This window comes from Anthonomus grandis, chromosome 23, assembly GCF_022605725.1.
Source record: "Anthonomus grandis grandis chromosome 23, icAntGran1.3, whole genome shotgun sequence".
Lineage (NCBI taxonomy): Eukaryota > Metazoa > Arthropoda > Insecta > Coleoptera > Curculionidae > Anthonomus > Anthonomus grandis.
In genome coordinates, this window is record NC_065568.1 from 690211 (window position 1) to 713715 (window position 23505).

Sequence of the window (23505 nt, forward strand, 5' to 3'; positions counted from 1 at the left end):
GCCTGTGTGGGCTTTGTTTTGTGTACCTGGAATTATTACAAGATATGATTTGTTTTCATCCTGGTCAACAATTTAACAGCTATGGGACCCATTTGTTGTAGGAGAAGAATTGCATGTTTTAACTGCTGATTAGACTACACAACCAGAAATAAATAAGCTAAATGAAGTATGTTAGGATACCCCAGAGATCATGAAATGTGTTTGATAGGGCTCAGACCATGCACTTAAGGACATCCGTCAAGAAATCATTGAGATTCTACCATATTGATGAAATTGCGAAACTAGGAGGAACTGCCTGTCTTTACTGTTGGTTAGAGTACACAGCCAGAAATAAATAAGCTACAGGAAGTATGTTAGGATTCCCCAGAGATCATGGAATGTGTTTGAAGGAATATGAATCAGCTTTTTTGTTGTGAGTAAAACGGAGCAATATTTTAATAAAGTTTTACTTATTACTGGATTCACTGGAAGATAATTTATATACTTTGTGTTGTCTCAATGAAATATGCATATCTAATTATATATACTTTATTTGTTTCAGATCTTGAATAGGCAAAATGGCACGAGAATCTTCCAACTGGACCCAAAGTCTCTATTTTTGGTTAGAAAATAAAACTTATTTAATGTTTATGTTCCATGACCTGTTTATTGTTTTATTAAATTTTGTCATACAGTTATTTAGTTTTAATAATTAAAGAGAAAGTTGTTGTTGTTTTTTTTTTTGAAGATTCCATTCCTTAAGGCATAAACCACATTATGCTCTTCTCTGCAGTTATTACCATATGATTGTTATCCATTTCATACACATGTTTAATTTTAAAATTTCATATAATAAATAGTTTTGACAATCTACCCTCATATAAAGCAGATATTATTGGAACAGTTTTCTATGAGCTACTGTTTATATGTGGCGATCAGTTTAAATTTGTACATACACTTAATCAGAAATATTTCATAGACAGTATTTATACCTGAATGTTCTTACATACTTAACTAAAGGAGTGCTTTATTCTTTTGCTTAATCATAATATATCTTGTTTAATCAATGTTTTTAATTTATTTAGAAAGTCATTTCAGATATGTACTTAGGTCATTCATAAGTTACAATGCCTTGCAGAAAAGCAAACATATCTGGTTTCTAAATTGGTACACTGGCTGAAAGGGAGGACAAGAGAACTCCAAAGACTAACCCTTTCAGCACACTTACAAGTATCTTTTAGTTTCTCATAATGCTCTGGGTCAATTAAATATTTATTTATTCATTTATTTAATCAATATACGGGAAACCCCATTGTACAAAAGATTTGGTTACAATATTAAATAAAGTAAAAGATGTATAATTAACATAATAAAAGTACTTTCACTAACATAATAAGACAGTATTCAAAACATATACACAAGAAATAAACACAATAAGAAAACAATAAATTAAAATATTTGACCCAGTTGACCAATAAATCCAGAGAGTGAGCTTGCAAATGGATCAAGTTCAGGGTGAGAGTTGAAATAGGCAAGACTAGGACAGATTGGAGAATGTAAAGAATAGTTGGAGTGACAGATTGGTAAAGCAAACAGTTCATGTCTCCTTAGGGTGCGTGCAGGGACCTTTAAATTAAAGCTGTTGATGAGAGCAGGGCAATCAATAAGCCCATGAATAACCTTATACATAAAGCTGAGGTCACTTTGAATCCTTCTAGATTCCAACGATTGAAGTCCCAATATTGCCTCCATGTCAAGTAGGTTATCCTGCATATTCAACTTGTAGGAACAGTACTGGGTAAACCTCTTTTGGACTCTTTCAAGTTGCATTTTGTGACAATTATAAAAAGGAGACCAAATGATCGAGGCATACTCTAAATGACTTCTAACCAATGAACAATAAAGTATCTTCAAAGTAGATATAGACATGTCACGACAAGTTCCTAAAACAAAACCTAACATCTGAGAGGCCTTCCCCTCCACAAGATCACAGTGTTTCCCAAATTTGAGCTGAGTATCAAAGACTACTCCTAAATCCTTTATTGAGTCAACAGAACTAAGTACTATGTCATCAATAGTGTATATATTAATCATTTTATTTTTAAGTCTAAAGAATCCAATTGAGTAGCACTTATTTACATTTAAAGAGAGATCATTCATATTAGCCCACTTTATAAAAAAATATGTGCTATTTTACAGTTTTTTTTGTAAGTAGAAGTCCATTGTTGAAGTGGAGTGGCTATAATATAGTGGGTTGGGAAGACTTTTCTCGACAAATGAAAATGCCAATCTTTTGTCAAGAGGTATGCATTTTGATGAGTTGATGTTTGTTGCATCATCATCAGACTCTAACACTACATAGCTGTAATGTTTACATGAAAAACCAGGAAGTTTTTCTGCCCTTCCCAACCCGCTATATTTTAGGTAGGTAAAATAAATGGTGGCCACAGTTAAATAATTAAGTAAAATCATCTTTATTTCAGAAACACCTATGTTACACTTACACATCACTTTATCTGATAGAAAAGAGAGATTTAACAAAAATAGCTGTTCTTTCACCTAATTTAAACATAAACACAATTTATTCGTGCCATATACACAAAGGAGCTCACATATGTCACAGAGAAAATCTTTACACTACTTAATATTATTAATAATCAAAGGATTTAAAGCCTAAAAGTTTTATATTATAATTACATATATGAGAAATCATCGTTTAGAAATTCTTGTATTGAGAAAAAACATTTTTTCAATAAATATTGTTTTATAGTAAATTTAAATTGCAGTAAAAAACTTGGCAGTTTAATGGTAGCAGGGAGAGCATTATAGAGTTTGGGACCATAGAAAGAAACCCCACACATACCCTTGTGTATCCTATAAAGATCTGTATATATATATGTTCTCTATTTCTCGTAAAATGATCATGTACATTTTTGTTTGTGGAGTAATCGCTAATATGTTATTTAATATGTACCAAACTGTGTAATATATAAATACTTCTCTGTAAGGAAACTATCTTTGGTACTGAAGTAATAAAGAATATTAAACAACAATAAAGAACAGATAAAAAAAAGTCTCTCTAGTTTTAGATTGGTTTTTTCTGCTTCTTTTTACCATCTTCCACCTTATCATGAATTCAATACTTGAAACATCTTGCTGCTAGAATCTGTATTCCTCCCCATTGATAGTGCCACAACTGGATGCTATCTACTGCTTCGATTATCCTCTTAGATTTTTAAAGCCTGCCATCTTGCTGACCAGAGCATTCAGACTAATGTGTGACAGTCAGAAGCAAAAACATTAAGATACCCTTGTATGGGCGCTCATTGTTAGATCATACAGATATCTATTTGTTATTCATATTTTACTAGGGACACATAACTGTAGTTGAATTTTCTTACTTTTTTAAGGTTACACGCCTCTTGCTTGAAACGCAGAAAACTGATTATATACTTATATGCAAGGTGTAATATAACATTTACAACGTTTAGTTAAGCGCAAATTTGCCAATCTTCAACATTTTGGACCTTATTCCAACTTATAAGTTCAATATTTTTTCCTTTTTGGTATTATTATTTATTTACAAAGTACATGACACTCATGACAGAGGTTAGGTTGTCATTGCATTAAAGCTCACATTACATTAAGGCTTACCTTTAACGCTTGCGTTTTCTTTACAACTTATTCAAATAATAACAATGATCCACAGTTAGATTTTGTGGTAAAATAAATAAATAGTCCACATTAAACCTCCACTCCCGCACCCAAAATGCCATGTATGAGTCCTTTTGTCACATGAAAACACTGTCACAAGAATTATCACGGCTAAAAGAACTTGATTTGATAGAAGATATGCACATAATCGGATTCTACAGAGTCTCTTGAATAATTTCACACCAATTTCAGGAAATTCTGAGATAATTTAAGCATTTTATCAATAAAAATAAGAAGCAAGTCCGAGCCGATACATCCACGTTGACGTTGACTGCTCACGTTGACGTCATGTCATGTTGTCAAAACCGCCGTAAAACTCGGCATTAAAATCGCGGGTAGACGTCAAAATCGACCATTTTCAGACGATGATTTCGGGTATAAAAAAAGGTTTTTACCTTATGATTTGTACATGGAAAAATAGTATAAAGCCTTAGGAACAGTTTAACATCAATTCTGGACTGATTCCAATCGGTTTTAGTAGTTAAATTTCGATTATAAAAAGGGTCTTATTTTAAGTGCAAACGGGCGAAAATCGCCGGTTTCGCTGCCATGGAGACGCGCACTTGTTGGGTGCTAGACCATATTAGTTATTATACCCTGTGAGCTCCGCCCGGGGGGGTACCAATATTCAGCTGACCGATTTTTTGGGACTTTTCATGGAAAATTCCATTTTCTTGGAAAATGGTGACATTTGAAACAAAATGGTATTTAGTGGATTATAACCAGATAAATTCCGCGTGTCTGAGGACAAAAATGGTCTTCGTAGGTAGCATAGCCATTGCGGTATAAGGCGTCAAAGTCAAAAAATAGTGTAGAGCAAAAACTACTCTACGTAGATGATTGTAGAGTGTGTCAAAAAATTGCTTTTAAAAGGTTCTTTAAATGCTCCAATTGAATGAAACCTCTAAGTGCCTCCACTAAAAAGTTATTAATATTTGAAAAAAAAAAGTGTGAAAAAGGGTATTTTCAACTGAGGGCTTCTCACCCTGTATAAACGATAGCCTTAAACTTAATACACCGTTTTATTCGGAAAGAACGCAGGTTCAATTAATCCAAATATTTTTTTTTAAAATTTTGCACCATAAAAATTTCACAGAGAAAAAACTAAAAAAAGTCAATTTTTTAAGGTTTTTTTGGTTTTTCTCCTAAACAAAAAATTTTTTTAAAAAAAGTCCTAAATAAAAATTGTAGCTCTCGATAAGGCGCACACATCTTCTGTGAGTCACTGTTTCCGGAAAGATACCGTTAAACCGTCAGAGGGGCTAGAATATCACAAATGTTTGAAACTTTAAGCGTTAAAAAAAAATACTTCCCGTGTGCTGAGAATTACCAAAAAGTATACAGTCCATCTAGAGATGAGGTCTAATCGACCCGTTAAATTTCATAAAATTCAAACAACCGTTGCGACCTGTATCGAAGCACGCGGAAAAAATCGAACAAAAAAAATTTTTTGAGTTCTAAAGCTTCCCCCTCCCAACTAAAAAAACAAATGAAAAATTGTAGTTGATAGAGTTGTAGCCTCATATATCTAGATTACGAAAAGGTAAAAATCACTTCTCTACCCTAATTAGAAAAAAAGTTATAGGCACTTTTGTCCGCCGAGTCCCGAGGTTGTGCGAAAACTCCAAAAAAAAAGCGTCCCACCATAAGAGCTACGCTCTTATAACAAGTAATTAATACTAATATTTCATTACCAAGCACTAGCGGTGCTACCGCACTTAATAAAAGTCAACCTGATAATAAGAAGCAAGACAATGTCAAACTTGCCTTGAACGCTAAACGTTGTCGGGAATATAGGCAACGAAAAAAGTTGAATAAAATAATTTCTTCGAATCCCAATACTACAGTTGATGGTGTTTCTGTTTTCCAAGATGTCTCTTCTGTTCAACGATCTGAGGAAAAGCAGAAAATCCAATCACGGGGAAAAGGTTCTACCAATAGTTCATCGGGTATCATCATAGAAAAGAAAGAAGCCAGGGAAGCACCAAATAAAACAGGTAATTGTGAGTCTTTTGATTCAGATATTTTGAACTTTTCAGGATATCTCAATAATTCAATAGTTACTTTAAATCCAACAAATACAAAAATTTTTGAAAAGAGAACATTATATTTAGAGCATTTTATGAACACTAAATTTTATAGTAATAAGTTAAACGAATTCTGTCGTATATGTGACCGAATTTGGTGGACTAATGATATTTGCTCCATAACCAAGGATATTCTTCCCCTTCTTTATGAAGCTGGCTACCCAAAAATGCATTCGAGTATCGAGGATGAATGCAAATTTTATAAGTGTTGTCGTAACTGTTATTACACTTTATCCCGTAAAAAAACGATTCCTCAACTGGCCACTGTTAATGGATTTGTTTATCCTCCTATTCCGTCTGACTTACCCCCCTTAAATCCCATTGCTGAGCGTTTAATTTCACCCCGTTTACCCTTTCTGCAAATTCGCAAAATTCACTATTTTGCTGGTAGTCAAAAAATGGTGGGTCAAATAATAAATGTTCCTGTCAGTGTAAATAATATGGTAACTTCCCTGCCCAGAAATGTTGACGATGAATATACAGTGACTTAGTTAATATACAGTTTTAATAAAGCGTCATATTCTTCAAAAAGGGGCATATTTGTCTGGATGTGTCTCAAAAGCTATTCTGCGTAGATGGTTATTATATTTACGAGATACACCATTATACCGAAAATATGATATTAAAATTAATAACACATTCTTGGGTATACATGAAGGTTATGATTTTGCAGAAGAAAATCAAATATTTTACGACCAGCATTTCGAGATAAGGAATAGTCAAGAAGACATGATGGACGTAGTTTCGTCGCGTAAAGAAAAAATTTTAACAACTGAGCAATTATTAAACATGCAACAGCAAACAATTTTTTGGGGGGAAGATATGGTGTTACATTTAGCCCTAGGTCAGAAAAACAAACCGTTTGCATTATCTTTTGACGCTGATGCAGAGGAATTATCATTTCCTGCTATCTATTACGGACATGAAAGACAATTTAAAATTAATGTAACTCCTTATATGATGGCAACTAGTGAAATCCGTAGAAGAGATAGACGTGGTGTTACCCCTAATCACATTCTTTACATGGCAGCCAAAATCATGCGTTTGAGAATTATTCAAACATTTCAAGTATTGTTTCGCAATAACAACCATGAGGTAAAAAATATTACAAGAGAAGATTTATTAGATCCAGAATTTGTGAAAGAAAGCATGGAAAAGAATGAGTCGTATTTAAAAAATATACCTAATTCGATACAATATTGGCAGTCAAAGAAAAAGGACTTATTTTGTATGATGCGTCAACTCGGAAAACCAACTGTATTTGTAACACTTAGTGCATCAGAGGTACATTGGAAGCCACGCTTAAAATGCGCCTATAAATTTCAACAAAATTTAGACGATGACGATAACATTGACGATAGTATCTTTGATATTATGTCTAATAGTGCTAAAGCGGAATTAGTGAACAATGATCCTGTTATTTGTTGCCTATATTTTAACAAATTAGTAGATACAATCATGATTGCTCTAAAAAAAAGAGAGATGGCCCATTTGGAAAATATTATTTAAAAGATTACTTTCGTAGGGTGGAATTTCAGCATAGAGGTAGTCCACACTGTCATATGTTATTATGGCTTGAAAACGCTCCACCTTCCCACGAGGCACAGTTATTAAATGATGAACATTTACCGGAAACTATTGCATTAATTGATAGTATTGCCTCAGCCGAAGAATGTTTAGTTTCAAGCCCCAGGAATTTACAAACGCATGCTCATACTCATACATGCTACAAAAAAAATACAAAAAAATACCGTTTTGGGGCACCATTTTGGCCAATGGATCAAACTAGGGTATTAATTCCGGTATTGCCAGTTAATAAGGATAACTCAAAAGTTTTGTTATTTGAAAAAATGCATGAAGCTTTAGAGGTGGGTTCTTTGACAAGTTTTGAGGAATTCCTTCAAAAATTTTATTTAGAGTCATTTGATGAGTATTTGGACATTCTTCGACATGGCATTCATCGACCCTCGGTTTTTATGAAACGTGGGATTGAAGACATTTGGATCAGTCCATTTAATCAATGTATTTCGAAAGCTTTGCAGTCAAATATGGATGTTCAGTTTATATTAGATGAATATTCCTGTGCTGCTTACGTTGCCGAATATGTGAATAAAAGTGAGCGTGGCTTTAGTTCCCTTCATCGAGAATTAATAAAAGTTCGTGATAAATATCCAGATATGGATTATGAGATGTGTATGAAAGAATTGGGTAAACTAGCATTAAATAATGTGGAAATGTGTGCCCAAGAAGCAGCTTGGTATTTGTTACGATTATCCATGTCTGAAGCGTCTAGAAAAGTGGAAGCCATACCTACACAGCATCCAATGGAAAGATTTTTAATGAAGAAATTATTGAAGCAAATGAATGAACAGAATATCGAAAATTACTCTACTGATATCTGGAAATTGAACATTATTCAGAAATATGAACAAAGACCAACCAATTTAAAAGATATCTGTTTGGCTGATTTTGTGGCTTGGTATGATCAAACACGTTCCAAACAACATGAAAACATGCCGTTTTTCATGGAGGATTGCGAAGACGATCCTATTGATGAACATGTGAGTTTTCAAAACAGTAGACCCATCAGTGAGAAAACATCTAAAGATTCTGATAAATATCGGAAACGAAAATTACCAAAAGTTTTAAAATGGAGAGCATATGATAACACGAGAGAACCTTTAAATTTCAAGAGAGAAATGGTTACCCTATTTTGGCCGTTTGGTAATGAGGAATTAGATCTTTTGAACAATGATATGTATATAGGAATTTACGACAGCAACTTTAATCAGATACATGAAAAATGTAAAGAATATGATAGCGGTTTATCATTAAAAAAGATTGTTACAATTTCAAGAGAATTTGACAATAAAATGGAAGATATTCTTACAGATCAGCCAGCAATTGTGGGGCCTCTGGTTAAATCTATACAAGATGAGGATTTTGTAAGAGGATCGAATCAAGTAGATGTGAATAATATTGATTTAGATTCCATTAATCGAACTAGTGTTGTCAGACGAGTGGAAAATGTGATGTCTCATGCAGATTTTTGTTTGGCTTATCGACGTCTTAATTTAAAACAATTAACATTCCTTTTGGAATTTATTAATCGGTTGACTTATACATCGCATGAGCAAAATTCTTGTCCATTACAAGTTTTTTTTACTGGACCTGCTGGCACTGGAAAAAGTTTTGTTTTAAAATTACTGCTTGAAACTGCAAATAGATTCTTTACGACATAATACCACCAAATGTGCTTTTATTGCTTGTGCAACAGTACACACTGCTTTTAATATAAATATTAATGCTAAAAGAAACGCAAATATAAGAGACGATCTTTTACATAACATGCGTTGTGACTTTAATGAAATAACTACTATTGTTATTGATGAGGTCAGCATGATGAGCTATGATATTTTAAAACAAGTTGATAGTCGACTAAGAGCAGTTAGTCAAAATTCAAATAACAATTTTGGGGGATTGCATGTCATATTTTGCGGTGATTTACGACAGTTGCCCCCAGTTAATGCAAAACCTGTTTTTTCTCGACCACCAAATTTGTTACAGTCTCGTATGTTATGGCAATCTCTTAGTTTTTTTTCTTTGGACGAAGTTATCACACATCACATTTCCCGAATTTCCATATGATCGCGAACGGGTTCGTGACCATTCATAAACCCGCTCGCGCACATGTTCTCCATTATTATTGTCCTCGCGCTCCTCGCTAAACTCTTCCTCTTTTTTAAAATACATCACAACACTTTAACTTTACAATAATAATTAACATAACCCAAAGCCTAACCCGCATTTTTTTTTTTTGCTTACCGCGCTAGATCGGTAACTAAACCAGTGTTGCCAGTGCTTGGTTCTAAAATTATTGGTAATTTTATTAATTATTAATCTGGCAAAATTATAACCTGAAGTAAAAAGAAGGGTCTGGTGAATAATTCTTTTTATTAAAATTTAGAAAAGACTGAAGAAGATTTGCATATATTTTTTATTGCATAAATTATTTAAGTTATGAAAAACTATAATTATTACATATTAATGTTTTGATAAAATATTGAGATTGGCAACGCTGCGCTAGTTGTCGGTAGGAGCCATTAGTCGGCGGCGGTGCCGTAACATCAACATCAAAATAAAAACCATCATCAAAGCAAAAAATAATATTAGCTAAAACCATATGTTTACTCGGGTTTAAGATACCTACTATAGCGAAACCAGAGAATTTCGGGTCGTTTATGGCATAGGTATTAAGGGCTTATCGGCTTAAATTATAATAGCCGACCGACCCGACCGATTTCTCGTCAATAATCCACAACCCAATGCGCGTCTTATTTATGAAATCTGGGTCGCCAGCGATGTCACCAATTTTAGGTCTCAAAGATTTGAGGCGCCAACCATAAAAGTCTTTAACACCTTACATTATAAAATGGAATGGCGGCCAGTTATTCATAAATAATTAAAAAGTTTCACTTTTCCTCCATATGAAATATTACAGGGTATATCAGCCAAGTGGAATAAATTCGATAATACTTAAATGGGGGCGTGTTCGCAAAATTGCTTGGATACGTAGCAGTGTTGCCAGGCGTACCACAATTATGGAATTGTACCATATTTTTGCAACATTTTTTGCTTGCTCCATAATTTATACCATAATCAGAAATGTACCATAAATGTACCATAATTTTGTTTTTTTTTGGGTTTTATAAATTTCTATGATTATTTATTATATTAATATGATATGAACAATTTCGCAAAATGCGAAATGTACATGAAAAATCCCATTAAACACAAAACTACAAACATTAAACACAAAACACAACCCGTCTAAACGTCAACGTCAACAGTCCGTCATTTGTTTTTATTATTTGAGGTTAAGTTGTTTTGTTATTATTTTTGTTTGCTTTTGGCTGTTGGGGGTTGGGGGTTAAATAGAACTTAAGAATAAAGCTTCAATAATTATTATAAGATTATGACCTCCAAGTCCGGCTTAAAACGAAAACATATAAATATTTCTGAATCCGAAGATGAAAATAGTGAACGAAACTTAAAACAAGTTAATTTTGGAAATAAAAATAGAGGAGCAAATAGACCCTAAAGCTATCGAAAGGATTGGGAATTAGATAAGTCGTTTCAGGGTTGGTTAAGGACTACTCTATTACTTCTTTTAGGTAAACCAACCAAAGCTCGATGTCATGCATGTGACACAGAGTTTCAGGCCGACATATCCGTAATAAAAAACCATAGTAAGGGAATAAAACACATTACCAATGTTCAATCATTTGCTCAAAATCAACCCAAGATCAATGAACTTTTTGACAAGAAAAACAATGATGAAATGCAATCTACTAGAGCAGAAATTAATAAAATTGCTGCAATGCTTGCGGAGCATAATTTACCAATGCAGCTGTGTGATTATCTCATACCACTTATGAAAGATATCTTTCCGGACTCCAAAATAGCACAAGGCATTCAAATGGGACGGACAAAAGGAAAATGAAGCAAAATATAGAGGCTACTGCAGAATCGATATATAATAAATTAATAAAATCTGAAAAAGTTCCAGACTCAAACCTTATAGGATTTGGATCAGATGGCCGCAATACTATGTTTGGTTCAAAAAATTCAATTGTCAGCAGATTAAAATTAAATTATCCTGGGATAATTGTCCAAAAGTATGTGTGCCATTCATTGCACTTATGTGCTAGTGAGGCCTGTAAGGTCTTACCACGTCACTGTGAAGACATGGCTCGTGACATTTATATTTTTTTAAAAAACAGCTCTAAGCGCCAGTCCCAATATGCTGAATTTCAAAATTTCTGTGAAGTATAGCCTCATAAAATATTACGCCCTTTGCAAACCCGGTGGCTTTCATTGTTAATGGTAGTAAGAAGGATTGTTGAACAGTGGGGTGCTCTACAGTTATTTTTTACACAACAATGGACCGAACATAGGTTGCAGACTTCTGAACAAATTGCCAACAGACTAAATGATACCTCTACTAAACTTTTTTTACAATGGATATTACCAAAATTTGTTGAACTGAATGAATATTTTCAAAATGAGAGGGTAGTAATTACAAATGTTTTCCCCAAAATGTGTGAAACTTACAAAAGTATTTTGTAAAATTATTTAAATCCAAATTATGTAAATAGAGCTGACTTAGGAGACATTGAACCTAATAATTTCGCTCAATTTATAACTTTAAATACGGTCTATCTATGGGTCCAAGTTATGCAAAATATACAGAAATTAAATCTTACTGAACAAAATGATTTTTATTTCAGGTGTAGACAGTTTTTTATAGTGTCTGCAACAGAAATTAAAAAGCGTTTTGATTTTAGTGAGAAAATATTGTCAGAAATAGATATATTTAATCCAAATTATGCAAAGCCTAGACCAAATACCCTTTTATCATTGATAAACATGTTACCCAGGATAATAGATGCCAATGATAAATTGCAGCAATAAAATGCAAGACTTAACAGTCCTAAATTTAAAGAATTAGCCCAGTTTATTTTGGATATTCTTGTTATTCAAATGCGGAGTGCGAGAGAATATTTTCCAAAGTCAATTTAATAAAGACTGATATAAGGAAGAAATTGTGTACAAACACCGTAAATGGTCTCTTGCTGGCATCCCAAAGTGTAGGGAAAGAATGTCATAAATTTTCTGTAACCAAAGATATGCTTACGGCTATGACCAGCAATATTTATAAAAATGGCGAAAATGTAAACGTGTCCTTTAATGAAAATTAATTTAAAGACTGATTTTTATAGTAGGATTTAAGGCTAGAATTTTGTTTTATTTTTGTTTCTATTATAAGTAAATTAATATTTTTGTTTTTTTTGTATATATCTTTATTCATTTTTTATTATATCTAACATTTCAATAATGTTTTTATGCAATATCTTTATGTTTTTCTTGTTTGGTTAAACCAATTTATCCAATATACAAGTTTGTATATGTATTTGTGTTAATATTTATCTATTTTTAATTTAGATTTTTGAGTGCAATGTTTTGTTCATTTTTCAATAAATTACTATCTTTGTTAAAAAAGTATTTTATTTCTACCAGAAATCGTTCTTTTAATTAAAAGAAATGATCAGAATAGGAAATTTGATTAAATTCATAATCCATTATCAACAAAATGTAACACATTTTATAAGTTTGGCAACGGCGCGACTGTGACGTGACGTCATAAATAGGAAAAGGTTGTGTACTGACAGAATTGTATGATTGTACCATAATTTTGTACAAAATTCCATAATTTTGGCCAGAATGTACCATAATTCTCACCCAATCATCTGGCAACACTGATACGTAGATTGTTATTTTTGGTGGCGCATTTTATACTCTATTTCAGAAGTGTATAGAGCAATAAACTGGGGAATTCCGTTCTGTTTGGCTACATTTCGTGGTAGTTCATAGGCGCAGGTACTTATAATATTTATGAATTTAATTTTCACGGATTAAATGCCTTTATTTTGAAAGAGATTAAATACTAAATAAATACTTTTAATCCTTTTGTATAGGTACCTATCTTTTAACGCTTTGTAACATGCAAAAATGGGGTCAGGTAATATATACAGACTATAAATACTTTTAAATCATATTTTAAACGTTAGTAGTCACTGCTACGCTGTAGTGTAATCACAATATTATTATCCCAATATTTAAAAAATGGAGGTATTCAGTCCAACGAAAAGATGTACTAAAAATTCTCCACTATCGCTGAGTGAAAAAGTTATTATTTTAAATGTACATGATTGCATAAAACACGATTACCCTAGTTTTACTGTGCAAGAAATTGTTGAAAAATGTTCTCGAATGAGTGGAATTGGAAAGTCCACCATTTTCAAATTGTTGCGGGAAAGAAAAGTAGCAGGTCAAGTGGAATCTCCCAAGCAAAAGCCAGGACGACCTACAAAAGTCCTTGATGAAAATGTTAAATGTATAATTCGAAGAAAAGTTCACTCTTTTTATTTTAAAAAGGAAATACCCAACCTAGACAAAATTTTAATGGAGCTTGGCCGAGATGACAGTATTCCGTTGATAAGTAGAAAACTTTTATGGAAAACTTTAAAAAATATGGATTTTGCCTGGGAAAAGCATAACCGCAAAGCACTTTTACTGGAGAGCGACGAAATTGTTTGTTGGAGACGACAATACTTGAGAAGTATCAAGCAGTACCGCAGGGAGCAAAAGAAAGTTTTTTATCTTGATGAGACCTGGATTAACGAAGGTTATATAGTCCAAAAAATGTGGCAAGACAAAAATATAACCAGTGCTCGCCAAGCTTTCATAGAAGGCCTGTCTACGGGTATTAAAGTACCTTCGGGAAAAGGAAAAAGACTTATAATCACACATATTGGAAGCGAAGAGGGATTTTTAAAAGAAGGTCTGCTAACCTTTGAATCGACTCGCACAGGAGATTACCATGAAGACATGAACTCAGACGTTTTCGAGGACTATTTTGGTGAAATGATGAAATTTCTTCCGGCTAATTCGGTGGTGGTTATGGATAACGCAAGCTATCATTCACGGCGAATAGAGAAGACGCCAACTTCAAGTTGGAGAAAGCAAGAAATTATCGATTGGCTGACTGCAAAAGGTATTGCGTTTGAAGCAAATTTGATAAAAAAAGAACTGCTGGCAATAGCAAACTTACACAAAACTCGTTTCATGAAATACGCCGTGGAAGATATAGCCGAAAAATATAATATAACTGTACTGCGCTTACCGCCATATCATTGCGAACTAAATCCTATAGAACTGATATGGGCGCAGGTAAAAGGATTTGTAGCAAGACAAAACACGACTTTTAAAATGAAAGATGTTAAGCTACTGTTTGATCAAGCCATTACGGAAGCGACACCAGAGAATTGGCGAAAAGCAGTCCAGCATGTAATTAAGCAAGAGGACAAAATGTGGGATCTTGACAACCTCATCGATCAGACAGTCGATCCTTTAATTATAATGTCAAGAGGTGATGACAGTTCGTCAGATGACGAAGAAGACTACAATCTATTATAATTTAAAATTGTTATACACTGTTCAAAAAGTGCCAGATCCAAAAGTGACATTTTCAACTGTTTTACTCTACATATTATGTTCAATAAATTTGTGAAAAAAATATATTATTCCATTTAAACAAAAGTAACTTTCTAAAATAAAATAGCATTTAAGTACATTAATTATAAGGTAAAAAACAAGTCCCAGTTGCACGCCTTTGGCGAACCGTTTTCAATGTTTATCAGTGGGTAACAATGGGCAAAACTCATAAATTGACCCAAAACCGGGTGGCACTACCTGCAATCAACGAAAAGAAAGAATTTTACATTGAAACTAATACCCAACTAAGGTAGTGGCATAAAATATTGGTGCATCACCAGGTACCACTTTTGCATACCTAATGAGGTTTTATTGCTCTACACACTTCTGAAATAGAGTATAGAGCCATATGGAATAGCGCCTCGTTCAAGAGTTTTGGAAATAAAAATAAAAGCCGTATTTTATACCACCCGGATAGCTATGATGAGTTTTGCTCAATTTTTTCCAGAGTGGGTAGTAAAAAAGAGGCGGAAGGGGCGAAGGGCAGAATTTTCGGGGGGCACCCTAATTTTAAAAAATAAACCGTTAAAATTAATGGCAATTACAAAAATATAATAAATAACAAACTGAATGAATAATGATCATAAGAACCTGTCAGTTTGTACTGGAACTACATTATAGCTTCTGACATACTTTTTGGCGATTATTGTGCCTACATTAACGAGGAAAAATGTATACTTATTAAGTTTTAAAAGTTTTTAGTGTTGAAAATACTTATGGTTTCATACATAGGGGCCCGAAATAAACAAACGCGTATATGAACTCGATATGCTCATAAATAAGATAAGAGAACGAGAGAAGAAATAAATAAGCCATAAGGCGTTGAAAGATCAAAACACGTAACACGATCGGGGTCAACAGTTTTGTCGACTGCAAAGGTCGGTGACAGTTTTTGTTTATTTTTCGACGGATTTCGTCCAAATTTTAGTATGTTGGTGCCATAGGGAATATAAAAAAATGAGCACTTTAAAATTACAGGTATCTGACAGTTTTTATTTATTTTTGATGGATTTCGATCAAATTTTAGTATGTTGATGCCATAAAAATCCCTAGAAATCAATAAATGTCAATTTGCTTTCCAAACAAGGCTTAATTCTTTTATGTTTCGTATATTGAGCACTTTCAAATGACGTCACAAGATAATATAAAATATAAAAAATAACAGCCACCGTACTTGTATCTGGTATTTTCAATACGCCTACGATGTTTGCGCATGTTGCAAAATCTGTGAATTTTTTTTAGAAATAGGTATATAAACGTTTCTATTTACAAAATTTTGCATTAAAGTTTAAAAATAATAATTTTTCGACATTTTTTAATTTAAGGCGACGTCGACGGTCACTTTATATTTAGCCTGCCTTCGAAAATAAATTTTCGCATGGTACTGAGGTCGCTACAGCACATAGTTTTTCTCTGGCCAGTGCACTTAAATTAGAATACATATGTGCATGTTCCCTCCACCACTCCAAGGGGTCCTTTTTCCTATCTAAAATGGTGTCTTCCATGTATCTCTGGATACTAAAATCGCCCTAGAGGTAAAATTTTTAGTAGGTATTCCAGTTTCATTTTGGGAAGAAATTTTATCAAAAGTGGACCATGACTGACAATGTTGTCTTTTTTTTTATATTTTCTTCTGCATTACTGGTGGATGGTGAGATTTCAGATATTTTTACTGGGTCTTTTTTAAAAATGTTATCGCTCAATTCTTGTACTACATTCTTTTTTACCCTTTCTAACGCATCGGGATTTTTAAATGGCAGAGTCTTAAAGCGTGGATCTAAATATGTGGTAACTGCTAATGAATATTCCACATTTTCGAATCGGTTTCGAAGTCCATGCTGCAGTTTTTTTATTATCATCTTGGAAGTTGTGGACATTTCAATTTTACAAAGTTCACTACATACATCTAAAAGACCATTTGTAAGGACTATAACTAAAGAAGCTACAAGATATTGTTGTCCACTTATAACTTTAGTTGCATCCTCAAATGGGTCCAGGATTTCTTTTAATTCTTTTAGCATGGCCCATTCATCCAATGTAAGTTGGGGCAGGTCTGTGTCTAGTAGAGCTATAGTGCTTCGTATAGCTTCTTCTAATTCTATAAAGCGTTCAATCATATAGTATGTGGAGTTCCACCTTGTTACAACATCTTGAAGGATGTTTTTAGTGGTTTTTATGCCAATATTCTCCTGAAAAGTTTTGAAATTTAAGGTTGCTTTCGAGCTTCTTTTAAAATGTGAAACAACGGTTTTCACTTTTTCGAGAATTCCTGCTACCGCTACCTCGCTGAGCGAATCGCGTACGATCAAATTTAAGGTATGAGCATAACATCCAAAAAATTTCCATACTAGCCCATTCGTAATGGCACATTTTACATTAGCCGCATTATCAGATATTGCTAATATTATCTTTTTTTCAATGCCCCATTCCTGTGTAATCGTTTTTAATTCCCCAGCCAGGTTGGCACTTGTATGGGATTCATGGAATATGGCACATTTTAAGAGCATTGTCTGAAGAGCAAAATTTTCATTAATAAAGTGAATTGTTGTTCCCATATAGCTCTCGTTATTTGCAGAAGTTCAACAATCGGTTGTCAGCGAAACTGCTTTTATATCTTTAACTCGCTTTCTGCATTCAACCACACATTGTTCATAGCAACTTGGCACTTACGTTCGGGAAATTACCTGCCTACTTGGTAGTTGATAAGAGGGATTAAGGCCCTGCGTGTATTGTCGAAACCCTTCATTCTCAACTATACTAAATGGTTGAAAATCTTTATAAAACAATTTCAGTAGCAGATCGAATTTTTTTCTTGGAAGCTGCATTGATCTTTTTGGGCACAAATGAGGAAATTTTGGACTGACTTGCGATAGTTTTTTGGTTTCTGGTATGTTTCGGTATTTGGTACACGGTCATACTGGAGGTAGACGCAGTTAGTGTTGCATCCGACGCCAAATGAACCTTTAAAAAAATATACTGATAGCAAAAAAGTAAAAAATGATTTTTAAAATGCCATATAAATTATTTAAAAAAAAAATACTTAAAATAAATACAATAAAATTCTTTTAATACAAGTAAGTTTTATAATTTATTATAAATTATAATTATTTAACCTTTATATAAAAAAAACCTGCACCAAATAATTAGTTTGAAATAAATTAAGGAATTCAATTAGATAATGATATTTTAAAAAAATAGTTTTTATTGTCTACCTATTATAGTACATAATCAAGACTTACCTGCCGTGTTGATGTGGTCGCCATATCATTATCTTCTTTTATATCAACATCATTTTTATTTATGCATTGAGTAGTATTGTCCTTGTTATCATTCTACTTTGGTGCATTTTCTTGAAAAAGTTCCACAGTAGGATGTTTTCTAATCTTGTGTTTTTTAGGTTTGACACGGTGGTCTTATAAGACATGAGTGTTTTACAGATATTACATTTTGCAATTTGCAAGTGTTCATCAAAGACATAAAATACACAAGAAAAATAAATATTTAAGATGAAACCCGCCGCCCTGTTAACTGTCAATCATTCCATTCGGACTGTTCGGAGCGATAGCAAAGAACAAAGTGCCGCAAAAAATCCAAAAACCTGTGGTCTCAGTCGGCCCGCCCCGTTACCTGTTTCAATTTATTTGTGTCAAAATAAGCTAGTGCTGTAATAGGTTTTTGGAATAGGTTCATATGTGGAACTGGTACAGGTCGGAATAGGTACATTGAAAACCTATTCCGTAACATCTCTAGGCGTAATCGTCCTCGCTTCACGACTCGCTCCCACCTCGTCTCACCGTCGCGCGCACGTTGCCACGTTTTTTTATAAATTATTACTTTTTAAAGTCTAAACATGCCGCCCCGGTTGAAAAGTCTCCAGCTTTTCAAAAAATATTATAATAAACCAATAGTTTATATATACACAAAAACACATAAACATGAAACAGGTTTTAGAAAAATTAAACAGGTAGGTTTAATTTTTCTAAAGCAGTTTTATGCTGATGAACGATGTCTAATAGTTTACTTAACTGTACAGGATTCTTTTGAAACGTTGGGTAAATTAAATAAAAGATTATTAACGTGGTGATTAATTATTGCACGTTTATTTTCATATCGTTTCTGTAATAAATCTAATGCTATAGAATAGTCTAATTCCGTGACATCCAAAGAATCGATAAGTTTTAAAGCATCATCTTTACAACATACTTTCAAATACAAAAATTTATCAATATCACTTAAATCGGGTCGATTATTGACCACCGAGTCAAACACATCTTTAAAACCGTACCAGGTTTCATATTTACCATGAAACGTTGGTAATCCGAGATTTGGTAGCTTGGCAACCGCGCCAAAATCCCTATGAACATTTGATTGTGATGTTGCCAAATGTGCGTTATGGCTCTCCGATAAAGGACTTTTTAATTTATTATTATATTCGGATATAAGCCTTTTCGCGCAAGAAATATTCGAATAAAACATTGATTCCGTGTCCAATCGATTGTCTTTTTCTTCGGGCAATAAAAATTCTAAATGTGTCTGAATTTTATCAAATTCCGTGAAATCTTCTTCAACACTTTTCAATCGCGTTTCAATTTGAAATATTTCATCTGCTTTGCCGTGTACAAAATTTGAAAACCGCAGTAATCTATCGTATATGACTTCGCGTGCACGTTTTAATTCTAAAATTTGATCATCTTCTCCTTCTAACGTGGCATCACATTTACTGTTATTACGCTTTTTTGGCATTTTAATGACGAGTATATAAAACGAACGTGTCTCAAACGATTAAAAACGATGAAAACTGATAAAATGGCGTGAAATGCGAGATACGAGGATAACAAAGCTTTCGAGTGCTTATAACGAGTAACGAGTACATAAACCAAACGTTTCTTAAACGATTAAAAACTAAAACTTAATAAAACCGTGTTAAATACGAGATACGGGAATAATTTAATAAAGACAAAGCCATTTTCTAACTACAATACAAGCAACAATAAGCGAGCAAAATATCGAGAAGTATAAGGAATTTACGTGAAGGAAGCTACAAAAAAAAGGAGCATAGAACGATCTCACCTTGCTCAATCCCGCGTTGAAGCTCCGTGCTTGGCTTCACTACGTTCCCATTACGCTGCCATTCATTACTTTCCGTACGTCTCGATGTGACCAAAATGTTGCGTGGATCGTGTGCCGAAGGACCACCAATTTAAATGAAATAGGACTGTATGATTTATAACTTATTTAATTATAGATTTTACAAAGTAAGACAAATTCTGCATTATTTATTACTATATTTCTTCTACATTTCTTATACCAACGAATGCTGTCACTCGAGTGTCGATCTCTCTTCTCTTCGTTACTTTCGCGTTAATGGCGTTATCGTCCTCGCTTTACGACTCGCTCCCACCTCGTCTCACCGTCGCACGCACTTTGTCACGTTTTTTTATAAATTATTATTTTTTAAAGTCTAAACAAAAGTGTTTGAGAAATCTGGAAGGGAATATTAGTTTAAATCAAGCTAACCAGAAATCGCATTAATTTTTATATTACGTGTAAGTTTTGTTTTCTAAAATATGTTTACTTTGTTATCTTAGAAATAGGCCATAAAAAATAAAGATAACTTTAAAAAATTACTTTTTTTTTTGTATCGCGGTATACTTTGGAATAGAAATAGGTGCGTATTGTAACTTCATATCCTACTATGTTATAGATTGAGGCTTATCTTTATCGCGGTATGATTTGGAGAAACCATATGCGCGTTTTAAATGTACATATTATACTACACTATAGAATGGCACTCATCTGTATAATGGTATAGAATGTAAATAAGCATTCGGTATAAGGTCCAAAACATTTGAATATAAATTTAAACATTCTACGCAGGCGAAACTACGGGTTTTAACAATTTTAACATTGCTAAACTAACCTAAATAAGCTTTTAATTTATATAAAGAAAACTCAAATTATTATTATTATTCTTGCAAATAGGGAGAAGTTATAAACAGCAGATACAACGAAGGAGAAACAGGCGACATATAAAGACAAATAAATGGTAAATGTGTAAAGTCAGTTTTAACTTGTCAAACCTTTACATCTCTGTTTGTATAGGGAGTCTCACCGAGATTTGCCACCCCCTTCAACTTTTACGTTTTAAAGGGGGTGACAAATAAACCTTGGTGAGACCCTGTATATGATTAGTCATTATTATACAGGGTGTTTATATAAGATACAGGTTATAATTTTAAAGAAATCAGACAAGGTCAGAAAAGTTACCTTCTAAAACTTTTCTAATTTCTTGTCGTATCTATAGTAATAAAATATGGTTATTTTTTAGATTATTAAGATAATTTTTTTTTAATTGCAAGCCTTTATTTAAATGCACTAAATAGAAGAAAATAATTAATTTTAAATTAAATCAAACCCTCGTTCTAACCCATTATTTTGTAATATTAATTATGTTATAAAAGCTTGTGGCGAGATTTGTTTTGTCTGCTTAAATTATTTTATAAAAAAATACATGTGTAAGTATATGTATGTGTTGGGCGCAAAGCTTAGGATCGGATTATCTAAAACGACCAAAGCCCGAATTTCATTTTAATGTCGGGCTTTGGCTGTCTCTAAACAGCCAAACCTAAGATTGGATAATTAGGATATAACCAAAGCTTGACGTACTTGTACATCTTGTTTTAGCGAATCAATATAAATTTATGTAACGTTTTAAAAATCAATCCCTCTTTTTTAAGTGCAAAAAGTTTTAATTTTGCATATTTGTTTTAATTTTGATTTTATTAAAAAAGAAAAATTTTACAAAGGCTATGGCAAGTCCGAAGAAATTTTTTGGCATAAATTTGGCAATAAAAATATTTATATAGAGAGGTCATCGTGCAAGGCACAATTTATTTTTTCGTACGTATAAACATGATACCTACATAACACATGGCTACTTAAAAAAGAAAGAAATAATTAGTAAACATAAATTGTATAAACTTATATATCAAAAGAACATGATTATGTATATGAACTAAAAAAAACAAATACATGTATTGTTTTATTATTATTTCTTTTTAATTATTTATTTCTGCAATTTAATGATGAGTGGCATTTTGAGTTTGCATTTCACTCCTTTTTTGCATCTTCTGTTTGCGCAATTATTTTTACAACCACATCTTACAAAACTTGCTTTGATTGAGAATCTTCAGCAGCAACAGTTCTTAGCGTTAATTTATGACTCGAATTACTATGTATAATTTGCTTTGTGCTTTTGACCTGTTGGTAATTAGGTGCAGTAGGGCGGTTTGATTCTGTATTTACTGCTCTTTTTGTAAAAGATCTTTGCTTAAGATCCTCACCGGATTTTTTAATAAGCTTTGCAGCTTTGTGCTGTTCTACAAAATCCTTGCCTAAAAGATAAGAGTCTCTACAATTTTTAAATATTATGTCCTTGGCAGTTTTTGAAAGGACTGGGGTTATATTTGACCTTCTCTCCAGTGTAAGGAGATAATGCACATTTGTAAAAATTTTCCCGGCATCACATAATAAATTTAAAAGAGCCTCCCTTTGAGGCATATTTTTGGTTTCTAACAGGATTGTTAGAGCTGACCCAATCGCAGTCAAACCAGACCCTGCATAATTTTGGGTACACTTTTGTCTTACTTCTTTTTTCTTTGTTTATTCATCGAATAAAATAGAAACTTCCTCATTTAAAACTGGAGCATCCAGTAAAGAACAAATGCTGGGTGGAGGATATTTCTCTATTAATTCTGTATTGGTTTCCTTCTCGAGTCCCTGCTTTAGAATGTAATCCCACCGTGCTGTGATGGCTGCATATAGTTTTCTGGGATTTGTCCTCTTAGTAGTTGGATCTTTCCCTAAGTAAAAGAGAGCATCTTCATCAAGGTTTATTTCTAAGACTTGATCGTCATCACACTGAGAATCCTGCAAAATGGATTCTGAGAGTTCTCGAGGATTATGCCTACTTCCTGAAGCTTGTGATATATCAAGCCTGGCCCTTTTTTGTGAATTACGACTATTTAGCATACTACGTGTACTACTACTAGATGAAGATGTGGCAGAATCAGAACTGCTTGTTCTTGGCCACCTTGAGCGGTGAGGAGTTTTAGAATTAGACCTACGCGACCTAATTCTGCGAGAAATGGACCTAGATTTACGCGATCTAGCCCTGTCTGAAGATCTAGATCTGCTTGATCTAGATCTCTCTAAAATTAAGGTTTCCAAGCGTCGAAGCCTTTTCGAAACCTCGGAAATGTTGGATGAACCTGACCTCGATCTCATCCTTGTCCTGTCCATTTTTATCGATCAATCGAACCCACCTGTGAAGTTTGATCGTAATTATATTATTAAAAAAAATATAAATATTTATTATTATTATCTAAAATTTTATTACGATAAAATTTTCCTGGCGTCACCATTGCACAAAAAACAAGTATAGTCGCTTCGCTCCTGTACTTTTGGTCCGTGGGGACCAGTTTGGAACGTTTAGGTCTTGTCTGTGAAAAGCCATAGGGAATTTAAAAAAAAAATCAAAAATTATCAGGTGTACTTAGGTGAGTCAGGGAGGCTAACGTTTACCTGCCAAGGTAAGGGAGGACCAGTT

General features: G+C 33.3%; 1 long non-coding RNA gene across 1 annotated transcript; it reads left to right on the forward strand.

Annotated features, from left to right (window-relative positions):
* Positions 1 to 310: 310 nt before the first annotated feature.
* On the forward strand, positions 311 to 707 carry LOC126749275 (uncharacterized). The gene is made up of 2 exons (XR_007664949.1): positions 311 to 412; positions 542 to 707. It is a non-coding gene; the product is annotated as an uncharacterized LOC126749275 (long non-coding RNA).
* The last annotated feature ends 22798 nt before the right edge of the window (positions 708 to 23505 follow it).